General features: G+C 40.4%; 1 pseudogene; it reads right to left on the bottom strand.

The window, feature by feature from the left end:
* Positions 1–210: 210 nt before the first annotated feature.
* LOC101690669 lies at positions 211–8343 on the bottom strand (annotated as a pseudogene).
* Positions 8344–12111: the final 3768 nt, after the last annotated feature.

Raw genomic sequence — 12111 nt, 5'->3', positions numbered from 1 at the left:
TGAGGAGAAGCTGGGCTAAGCCCAGGCTGGGCTCCCCTCTCCGTAGCCCTCCCAGATCTGCTACCCAGGCCCCAGGCCTGGCAGGAGCTGGGCTGAGCCTTCACTTTGGGACGGGAGGCCATGTAAGGAAGTCCAGGGGCAAGAGACCTCACTCCAATTGGATGGGGACCAGGTGGGCAGCTCAGCCAGGCCATGTGGGGTGGGAAGGCATCAGAGTGGCCTGTGCCCTGCCAGGGCCCTGCACAAGAGGCCCTCCTGCAGCGCTCATGGCTTCAGCTGGGAGAGCTCCAGGCACTGCAAGGTCCCAGCTGCATAAGCCAGGCCCCACATAGGCTGCAGAACAGCTACAGGAAGGGTGGCTCAGAGCTGAGCAGTGGTGCAAGGCCAGCAGCAGCCATAGCAGCAGCCACAGTGATAGGAACCCCTGGGGAGGTTGAAGGGGTAACTCTGCTCAGCCAGCATGGCCAGCTGGACAGGCATGGAGGTGTAGCCAACAGCAGCACTGAACACCCCGAGACCTGTCAGCAACACACCTATTAGCCCAGCAGCCAAGGGCAGCAGGGCAGAGGCATGCAGGAGCTGCCATGTGCCCAGGTTGCCCTCTTGACACTGACATGGCGTGGGCAGGAGCAGCGGACTCGGGAGCAGGCCAGGATGGGCCATGTAGCCCCGGGTGTGCGTCAGCAGCCAGGGAGCCTGCCAGGGGCCTAGCAACAGCTCTGGGGCCAGGGTGAGGCTGGAGCCAGACCCCACCAGCCTCATGTTGCTCAACAGCAGCAGCATAAAGGAGGAGACAAGAGGCCATGCTGGGGACAGTAAGACTGCATGGAAGGGGGGATGCTCTGGCACGCACAGAGTGGCTGAAGGTGTCAAGGGTGGTCTTGGGGTTCTGTGCTTGCTTACTGAGAAAGCTGGAGGACAGAATGAGAACACAAGGACGGGGAATGATAGAGAGTGGGGAGCCCACTTTTTTTTTTTAAATTTATAGAAATAACAAAATACAGGCATTTATTTTAAAATACATTTTTTAAAGATTTTATTTATTTATTTACTTGACACAGGGGGAGAGAGAGAGAGAGATATCATAAGTAGGCAGAGAGGCAGGCAGAGGGTAAGGGGGAAACGGCTCCCTGCAGAGGAGAGAGCCCAATGTGGGGTTCAATCCCAGGACCCCAAGATCACGACCTGAGCTGAAGGCAGAGGCTTAACCCACTGAACTGCCCAGGCACCCCCTATTTTAAAATACTTTTAACAAAAACAAAAACAAAATGCTATGAATTATATACTCATGAATATATTTTAATGATTTATTTATTCATTTGAGAGAGACAGAGATAGTGTGAGCTGGGGGAGGGGCAGAGGGAGAGGGAGCGCATCCTCAAACAGAATCCCCACTGAGCATGGCACCTGGAGCTCGGGGCTCCATCCCAGGATCATGACCAGAGCTAAAATCAAAAGTTGGTCGTTTGACCGAGCCACCCACGTACCCCTTTGTGAGTAGATTTACCTAAAATCATGTAAAACTTACAAGAAGGAAAATTTAAAATTTCTCAAGACTCAATAAAATGGTGATAACAAAACAGAGAGGACTCAGCATTACAAAGATGTCAATCCTCCCCAAATTAATCTATAAATTGATGCAATTTCTATTTAAATTTTACTTTTAAAGGTAATTGATCAGGAGCGATTGAGTCAAAAGAATCTGTTAAGTACAAAAACATTTGGTAAACTAGAAATAAAACAAAGTTCCTTTGTATAATTATGTGTGTCTACCAAAAATTATATGTTCAGGAGTATACGACCAGCCCAAGGGTCCCCAAAAACATTTAAGATAATCTTCAAGTGGGGGTGCCTGGCTAGCTCAGTCAGTGGAGTGTGTGACTCTTAATCTTGTGTTGTAGGTTGGAGCCTCATGTTGGGTGTAAAAATTGCTTAAAAATAAAATCTTAAAAAAAAAACACTTCTCAAATGAAGTTGAAAGTCAGGAAAGTCCCATGTTATATGTTCGGAGTGATTAAAATAAACTTTTCATTCCCACAATCTTGAACAAGAATAAACAGCTAAAGATCACCCGACACCCAAGGAAAAGATTTCATATAGAAAGAGCAACCAACAAAAATTATATTTAATAAAAGAATACTGTAGGATTTCTAATTAACATAAAGTATTAATCATACTTTCCTCACTACTCTTCTGTGTTTTGATGAGTCTGAGATATTTTTTGTAATTGTTTCTCATCCTAGGATCTTCCTTCCTGTTCCCATATTTCCCCCTTTAATTAGACTTACTCTCTTGATTTTGAGGAGGACTTTCTTCAGTAGCTTGCTGAAAACAAGTATGGATGGGAGATAAATTTTTTGAGATAGTTCATACTTTACCATGTTTTTATTTTGTACTCACATTTAGTTGACATTTCAACAGGGCCTATAACTCTAGCTTGGAAACATTTCTCTGCAGAATTTTGGAGGTGTTTCTCTTCTATTAAGAATATCAAGGGGCGCCTGGGTGGCTCAGTGGGTTAAGCCGCTGCCTTCGGCTCAGGTCATGATCCCAGGGTCCTGGGATCGAGCCCCGCATCGGGCTCTCTGCTCGGCCGGGAGCCTGCTTCTTTCTCTCTCTCTCTGCCTGCCTCTCTGCCTGCTTCTGATCTCTCTCTGTCAAATAAATAAATAAAATCTTTAAAAAAAAAAAAAAAAAAAAAAAAAAAAAAAAAAAAAAAAAAAAGAATATCAAAACTGGGGCGCCTGGGTGGCTCAGTGGGTTAAGCCACTGCCTTCGGCTCAGGTCATGATCTCAGGGTCCTGGGATCGAGTCCCGCATCGGGCTCTCTGCTCAGCAGGGAGCCTGCTTCCCTCTCTCTCTCTCTGCCTGCCTCTCCATCTACTTGTGATTTCTCTCTGTCAAATAAATAAATAAAATCTTTTAAAAAAAAAAAAGAATATCAAAACTACTCTTTTTTTTTTTTTTTTACCATATCCCCTTCTAGTGAACCAGTATGATTTCTCCTTATCCGCAGTGTTCTGAAATTTCACAGTAATGTCCTTGATATGAGTCTATTTTCATTCAACTGGGAATTTGGTGGAAACATTCAGCCTGCATTTCCTTCAGATTTAGTTAATTTTTGAATTATTTCATTATTGATTTCCTCAATTTTCTTTGTTCTATATTTCTATTATTTGGATATTGGGCCTCCTGGACTAATTATACAATATTACCTTTTTTCTCTTCCTACAGCCATCTCTCTGTCCTTCTGCTTTATTTTCTGTGAGGTTTTCCTCAACTTTATTTTCCCAAACCTTTTCATTTCTTTCATCATGTTTTAAAATCTAATTTCCCCCCAAAATGTTCTTTCTCATAATAGCTTGTTCTTTTTTTCATAGATGGAATATCATTTATTAATCTGAGGATTTTTATGATAATTTTCTACTGAAATTTCTTGTCTGTATATAATTTTTACTAATAAGTTAAGTTTCTTCTGTTTTGGTTTCTGTTTCCATATTAAATCTTTTCCTTGGGTGTTTGGTGATCTTTTTTATCTATTCTTGTTCAAGACTGTAGGGATTAAAAGTTTTATTTTAATCATTCAGAACAAATATATGGGACTTTTCTGACTTTGAGATTCCTTTGAAGATCATCTTAAATACTTTGGGGACTCTTAGGCTGGTCACATACACCTGAAAGTCTTCTTTTAATCTCCTATCTGGAGAGTAAAGGTAATAGTCAATTAGTAAAAAGATACAGGCTTCCAGTTATGGATTGAATAAGTCATGGAAATGAAAGTTACAGCATAAGGAATATAGTTAATGTGTTATATAATCGTCTTATGGTGACTGATGGTAGCTCTCTTGTTGTAAATATAACATAATACATAGAGTTGTGAAATCAACATGTTGCACACCTAAAACTAATGTAACATTGTGTGTCAGGTATAGTTAAATTAACAAAAAAAAAAAGGAAAGAGAAAAAAAGGTTTTTAGCATCTAGCATTCAGTGTGTTTGAGGACACTGATCTTCCTATTTTCAGTGAAGTACCCATGCAGCAGCTCTACAGAGACAGAACAAACTTGTACAGTCACACTGAATCCTATCCTAATCAGGGCTGGATACATGGTTTAATTCTCTATGGAGTCATCGTAACATTAGTAATTTTTGAACAACGGGTATGCATTTTAGTTTTGCTCTGAACCCCACAAATTAGGTGTCCAGTCCTGAGTACTCACACCTTCAAGTCTGCAGATCCAAGACTAAAGACCTTTAGATTCCTCTCTTCCATTTTCTCTGAGTGTGGGAAAAGGGCCTTTGCCCAACAACATACAATTCAGGTGGGGGTTCAGGGATCTGTTTCTAAATTAAACTTCACACAATTCTCCTTATTCTAACACTGCTTTTTACCCTTCCTTCCCCTCCCTCCAAAAGTAACTGTGCCTAAATCTAGCTTTGCATGAGCACAAAGGTCACAGTGTGTTGGAAGCTGATATTTCTCCACCATTTCTGAATGTCTTGGCTACAAAATCTATCAAAGTGGCTCCTCTTTATGCACAGTGGGATAGGGTCCTTCCCCTGAATGTTAAACTTGCATTGTATGTCCAGTAGAATACTCTGGTGTTAGCGTGACTCTTCATGGTATTGTGGGATATAAGGGGAGGTATTGGCCAACTTCTGCCTTTCTTTCTGGTGATCACATCCATTATATGTTTTGCCAATAAAATCTGTTCCTTACAGACTTGGTAGCGTTTATTCCAAGCTCCAGTGCACAAGGCACAGCTCCAAATTGGATGCCTTTTGCACAAAATTACCTCAAGAAAAAAAAGTACCACTATTGTGCAATCTATAACAATAGTGGTAATAACAACAAAATCATTACAACAAATATCCACATATTTTGTTTTATAGTTTGCAATAGTGCCAAAACATTTTTTCTTTACAACATTGGCAGTTATGTACTATTTCCTTGTTTTATAGGAAAGGAAACTGAACTTTGGAGTGGTGACTATTTCTAAATTCATAAAAAGATGAAATGGTAGTGCTGTGACTCAAAACCACTGCCTTCAAATAAATATTCTTTTAACCAGTATAAATCAACAAGCCTGTCTCATCCACACACAGAGGTTTCTCTTTTTCATATACTATCTCCATTTTTGTGAATTTTCCTTTTTAAAAAAATATTTTATTTATTTATTTGACAGAGACAGAGATCACAAGAAGGCAGAGAGGCAGGCACAGAGAGAGAGAGAGGGGAAAGCAGGCTCCCCACAGAGCAGAGAGCTGGATGCAGGGCTCAATCCCAAGACCCTGAGATCATGACCTGAGCCGAATGCAGAGGCTTAACCCACTGAGCCACCCAGGCACCCATTTTTGCTAAATTTTCTACACTGAGAAGAACTAAATCTTCTGCCTTTCCCTTTTGGTCAAAAGTTCCTTAACAAACAAAAACCTATATTTATTAACTCTCCTGAGCAACCATTAATCTTCTAGAATGCATATAAAGCTATTTTGTATCAGAAGCCAAACCCAGAGTTACTGCTTATCTATTTCACCCATCTTCAAAAAGACATTTATAGAACACCTAACATGCTGCTGATCCTAAAATAGAGTACGCCTTCTCTGCAACAGTTTAAGAAAAAACAAGATCACCACAAATGGCCAAATACCTAGTCATAGAGATGAATTAGTTTTATCTAACTTAATTTTAATTTTTTAAAAAAATAACAAAACAATTAAAACGTTATGGGAAATAATATGCTAGTTCTATTCTGAGATAAAACTCCATACATAAAGTCAAATATTCGGATATAAATTGAAACTTTAGTTGTTTATAATGAAAAATGTTCTCTCTCACCATCTGCCCCCCCAACATTGGAAATGTTGAGGTAAAATTTTAGGGATCAGTGTTTTGACATCTTGATTTTGCCTTCTATAAATTCCTTCAACTCCAAAATGTGAACATGAGCTGCAGCTCTTAAGATACAGTCCAGCATGAAATCTTTACTTTCATCAGGCAAATATTCAGATAATTGGACATATACAGATTATTTAATATCCCTTCTTATTCACATGTTTGGTTAGCCACTCCTCCCCATAATCTTAACTAAACATCGTCACTTCTCTGACATAACTTGAAATATGAGAAATAGTCAGCAAAATTAAACAAATAATAAATGAAGTATTTATTTATTTATTTATTTAATTTTTCAAAGATTTTATTTATTTATTTGACAAACAGAGATCTCAAGTAGGCAGAGAGGCAGGCAGAGAGAGAGAGAGGAGGAGGAAGCAGGCTCCCTGCTGAGCACAGAACTTGACGTGGGGCTCGATCCTAGGACCCTGGGATCATGACCTGAGCTGAAGGCAGAGACTTTAACCCACTGAGCCACCCAGGCGCCCAAGAACAATTTATTTAAATGACTGGTTAGTTTATTGCCAAAAATCAAACATGACATAAAATTCTAAAATAAAAGATGGCTGAAGATGACAGGAAGATAAGTCATAATTATTACCATAAATTTACATAGTAAATTTACATTTTAAAAGATTAGCATTTATATTAACATGAATTGCAAACATAAAAAAGAGAACGCAAAAAAGAATGGAAGAAAACTTAGGATGACTTTATTTTTTTCTTTAAACAATGAAGGCTTTTCTAGGTATGACAAAAACATGGACCATTTTTTAAAAATACTGGTTAGTTTGACTACATAACAAATAATTTTTGGTGATAAAGTCACAAGACAAAAAGCATACTAGGAAAAGTTATTACCAAAAATTAAGTAGATAGTGACAAATTATGGAAGTAGGTTTGGATTCTCCTGAGGCCTCTTTCCTTGGCCTGCACATGGCTGCCATCAGTTTATGTCCTCATGTCCTCACACAACCTTTTTTTGTGTGTGTATGTGTGTCCTGACTATGGTGTCTTTCCTTTTTTTTTTTTTTTTTTTTTTTAGCATAAGGTCCATGCCCAGGGTGGATTCCAACATGGGGTTTAAACTAATGACCTTGAGATCAAAACCTGAGCTGAGTTCAAGTGTTGGATACTTAACCAACTGAAAGACCCAGGTGCCCTCTTTTTCTTATAAGGGTGCAATACTGGATTAGGTCCATCAGATCCCATGCCTACCCATATGACTTCATTTAATCTTAATTACCCCTCTTTACGGGTTTATCTCCAAACACAGTTACAATCTAAGCTACTGAGGGTTAGAGCTTCAATATATGAATTGGGTGGGTACGGGGGATATAATTCAGTCCATTACACCTTTGATCTGGCAATGGGATCCTTCTCCCTCCGACTTACTTCTGGTGCCAAGTGACCATACAGAGTGTATCAGGATCTGGTCTCTGATTCTTCACCTTTAAGTTGGGATGCCCAGAGAGCCGATTAAGTCATAGGGCTGGTTGGGTTACACAGCAAAAGTTCTGTAATGCTTTTTAAGCCACTTCTGATTGGGTGACCAGCAATTACTTACTGCTTATACCAAAGGGACTACAAAATGCAAAACTATGTTATAATAATCCCTATGAAATGTGTTCTTAACTCAACTTCCTCTTAGCAGGATCCCCAAAACATTCAGAGGATGCTATCTGACATGGAAAGTGAATTGCAAGAGCAGCTGAAGTAGAAATACATGGTCATATTATTTAATATTATTTTTATTATTTAATAAATATTATTTGATAATTATTTTAATAAATATTTGATATTATTATTAATAAATATTATTATTTAATATTATTTAATAAATATTTAATAATTCCAGTTAAAGTGTTTACTTTAGCACATTTTACAAAAATGTATGTGAAATGAATATACTACTAGTTCCCGTCCCAGAACCTTGGACCAGACATCTGTCCAAGTCAGGGATCCAGCGTCCCCTTCTAATGAGACAGGCTTCTTTCTGGGTTGAATGGGGTGTCCGCATTCGAAGTGAGTACCTCATGTATTAAGTTGGGGAGCGTCTGCTTTTGTTTCAAAGAACAAGTATGAAGCAATGTTGCCTGTCCTAGTGCGGAGGACTGGAGTGGATATTCAGGGCATCTTGCCCTATTTTGAAAACATTTCTATATTTGGGGAGATTTTCATGTTAGGAATCCTGCCTTCTCCCATTGAGATCAGAGCTCAAACACTCAGCCTGTCTTGAAGCTAGCATGCACTCTGGCCTTGGGCACTCCTAGGGGAGGGAGACTGATTCCAAGAGGAGCAGAGGAGCGCAGCAGCACTCCCATTTGGCTGGTGAAGGTAGCAGTGGGCATTGCATGGGCCAGTTGCTGCCCTGCAGTGGCCTCAGGGGTAGAAGCAGTAGGGTATGGAGTCCCCAGCATCTCCTGTTTGATGGCGGACACATCCATGGTATCGATATTTGGTGAGTCTACTGCATGAATCCTGGTGCTTCTGGAAGTTTATCCTCGAGTCTGTTTTTTTCAACAATCCCAAGTAGTACCTAATAAACTTTAAGTGCTTATTTTTCTGCTGAAACTAGCCAGACTGGATTTTGTTGTTTGCAACAACATTTGGACATGATATTTTCACATCTTAAAAAAGCTCACCCCAACTTACAATAAAACAAATAGAAGTTAAACTGTAAATTCATGCTGTTTGTCAACTGTCAGATTGACAAAAGATAGACATTTTGACTTGTTGGCATTGATATAGTGAAACACGTCCTTTCACCTATTACTGTTTGATGTAATGTTTTCTTCAATAATAATTTAAAAAAATTAAATATTGCCTTCCATAAGAGGTAACCCACATCCACATTCCCCTTCTCATTTTCACACCTTTCTAGTACCCTGTCACACATTTTTTCACTCAACAACAGCTTATATCCTAAAAGAAAATAAAAATAAGAATTTTTTAGCATTATTCCACAAACACAAGTTTTAGGGGGAAAAAAAGAAAAAATGTATTTCTTAACTGATTCTCTAATAAGTAAAAAAGAGAGCACACAAGGAGTACTATTTATTTTAAGATAGTGCAGGTAATACAAAGACTTGTGGAACTATTTTGAAGTACTGAAAAGAGTTGTAATGGAATTGGGAAAGAAGATATAATTATATAATGAGCTGAATACTAATAAAATATTTAAATGTAACTTGAAGCCAATAATGAAGATCAAGTCACAAGACTATAAATTATTAGTTGTCAGATTAACTGTAGGGACAGTATGCGTTCAGAGGACAGTGTTTGGATCATTTAGTGTGGTGACACAAGTTACCCTAAAATTTAGTGGTTTAAAACAACAGTGTTATCTCCCAATTGTGTGGGCCAGGAGTTTAGGCAGGGCTCAGCTGGGCATTTCTCCTTCAAAAAGTATCAAGAAGTATCAACTGGGATCACTGTGTGGTACTCAGCTGGGGGCTGGCCTTGCCTGAGGCTCTGAGACACACAGATCTAGCACCTTGCTGCCCTTTGGCCTCTCCAGGTATCATCTCATTGTTGTCTCTGTGTGGTTTGGGCTTCTCACAGCATGTTGCTCTCAACTCAGTCATACTTCTTTCCTGGCAGCTGTCTTGTAAGAACAGGGAGGAAGTAAGTGGATGCTCTTGTGGCTTGGTTCAGGAAACTCTCACAATGTTACTGTTGCAATATTCGATAGGTCAGGGAGGTCAGGGAGACCACCCAGCTTGAAGAAAGGAACCACAGGACCCTTTTACCCCCTCATGATGAGGATAGTGTCAATGTATTTGTGGCCATATTTAACTCATCATGCAAAGAACGGTTGATTTGGATTAGAAAGGTCAGAAAAAGCCATACAAGGAAGGTATCATATAAGCTGGTTTTAAAGAATAAAGAACATTTGAAAAAAATGAAGTGAAGTTGGGATAAGAATAAAAACATTAACTCTCTAAAAATAAAGCAGTTAACAATGGGGAAAAGATGTCCAAAATGCTTAGCAAACCAAGCATTATATTTCTTTCTCAATTTATTTCGCTGTAACAACAAAAGTGACTGTAGAATTAGTCTTAGCTTGGGCAAGTCACTTTCCCCTAATTCATGAACACATTGGTTCAACAGAGAAGATGATCTTTCTTTGAATGAGATCAACTCATTTGAAGTAAAGTGAATTTGAGCTAATCGGACCAACTGGGGAAGGTCAGTCAATGTTCAGCTTGTTTGGAGAAGAGCTCACCGTTAAAACTCCAAAGGTCTGGACAAATGATTGTAGTCAATCCTGAGACAGGATGCAGGACAGAAAGACAGGGGTGTGATTTAGCAACCATCAGGCAATGTGAGTGTAGCAAGTCTGGTCAAGGTCCTAAGAGAGTCATGATGGAAAATGTTAGTCCTACAGGGTTTCTTATAAGGCTTTGTTCAGAAAGGGTTAATCATCATAACCATAATTTGCTCACTGAGAAGAGGTTTTCCTGAGATTTGTAGTTCATAGATTAATAGTTCTGTAGGTGTGTGTGTGTGTGTGTGCGCGCGCATGTGCATACTTCTTGCAGTATGTGCAACCTCTTCTGAACCCAGTGCCTGACATTTGGCAGATATTTAATATTAATTAGGTATTACTATGCTTAATGGACTTTATTACTCAGATTCTATTAACACCAATTTAAATAATCTATATGCCTCTCAAATTTTCCCTGTATAATATTAAACTGCAAACAGGCATATTTTAGTGATACCTACCAATTAAAAATGAACCATTCCTCTGTGAAGCAAGCATAGCTCTTGTTTAGCACTTCAGTTTTCAAAGTTTGTGTCTGACATGATCTTTCAATCTTTTTTTTTCTTTTTAAGATTTTATTTGTTTAAAAGAGAGGGGAAGAGCAAGAGGACAAGCGGGGGTGGGAGGGGAGAGAGGAAGAGGGAGAAGTGGACTCCCTTGCTAAGCAGAGAACCTGATGCAGGGCTCTATCCCAGGACCGCCTGATCACGATCTGAGCAGAAGGCAGCTGCTTAACAAGATGAGCCACTCTGGCGCCCCTCAATCTATTTTTTTTTTTTTTTGACACTGATATGTAATGAATATATGAATATCAAACCAGGCATTCTAAAACAAAGTAAAAGGGAACAAGACTTATGAGAACTGCTTTAAAAAAAAAAAAAACCTTTAATGTTTTTTAACAACCTGGAGAATCATCAGATCTTAACTGTTCTTTTACGTTTAGAATGTAGATTTCTCTTCCCCTCTCTGATAGTTTTTAGTTTTATTTGGTCGGGAGCATAGAAAATTCCAAGCTACAGCCTTGCTACAGCCTTGCTGAGTAGGAGATAGCTTTTTTTTTTTTTTTTTTAAGACTTTATTTATTTGACCGAGATCACAAGTAGGCAGAGAGGCAGGCAGAGAGGGAGAGAGAGAGAGGAAGGGAAGCAGACTCCCCGCTGAGCAGGGAGCCCCATGCGGGACTCGATCCCAGGACCCTGAGATCATGACCTGAGCCCAAGGCAGAGGCTTAACCCACCGAGCCACCCAGGAGCCCCTAGGAGACAGCATTATCTTAAACAATGCTCCAGTCTGACGAAGGTCAACAGGCTTGCGCTGTTTACACAGTATCTACTTTCGGTAGTTTTTGTTTCTTGACCTCTAGGTGGCTCCTTAAAAGCTGTTAGGCTAAGCAAACAATAGGAAAAGAAAAACAGACACTGTGGGGCCTTGGGACTCCGAAACCTTAATCTAGGGAGAACCGGCTAAGTCTTCAGAGATGGTGGGGAAGGTGTGAGCGTTTGGTAGGGAGAGAGAGAAAGAATCGTCCAGGAGGCAGGGCAGCTGGATAGCGCCTTCCACCTGCGCAAGCATTAATCTTCTTAATAACCCAGGGATGTCCGGGGTGGGGGGGGGCGTGCGGGGGGAGCAGAAAAGTGTTGTCCCTCCTCTCATCTGTCCCATCAAAGTAAATAAGTGCACCTCGCCTCAGACGAAGTAACTGTAAAGGATACTCTGTAGATTGTATATGTACTTACACACCCATTAGGAGTTGCAAGCTGTCCTGCAGGAGACGAGCTAGACATCACCTGCCGCGTCCTCAGCAAGCTCCCGCGCAGACCTGCGGGAGCCGGGAGGGAGGAGGCGGGAGAGGATGCGGCGCGGAGGTGGCTCCGGCACATCCGGACACGCCCGCTGCGGCCGCCGAGCTGCATAATTGATGGGGGACGGGGCGCAGTCCGGGGTC

This window comes from Mustela putorius, unplaced genomic scaffold, assembly GCF_011764305.1.
Source record: "Mustela putorius furo isolate JIRA1106 unplaced genomic scaffold, ASM1176430v1.1 tig00000407_pilon_pilon_pilon, whole genome shotgun sequence".
Classification (NCBI taxonomy): Eukaryota; Metazoa; Chordata; class Mammalia; order Carnivora; family Mustelidae; genus Mustela; species Mustela putorius.
The sequence above is the reverse complement of the archived record's forward strand: the minus strand, read 5'-3'. Positions and strand labels throughout refer to the sequence as shown.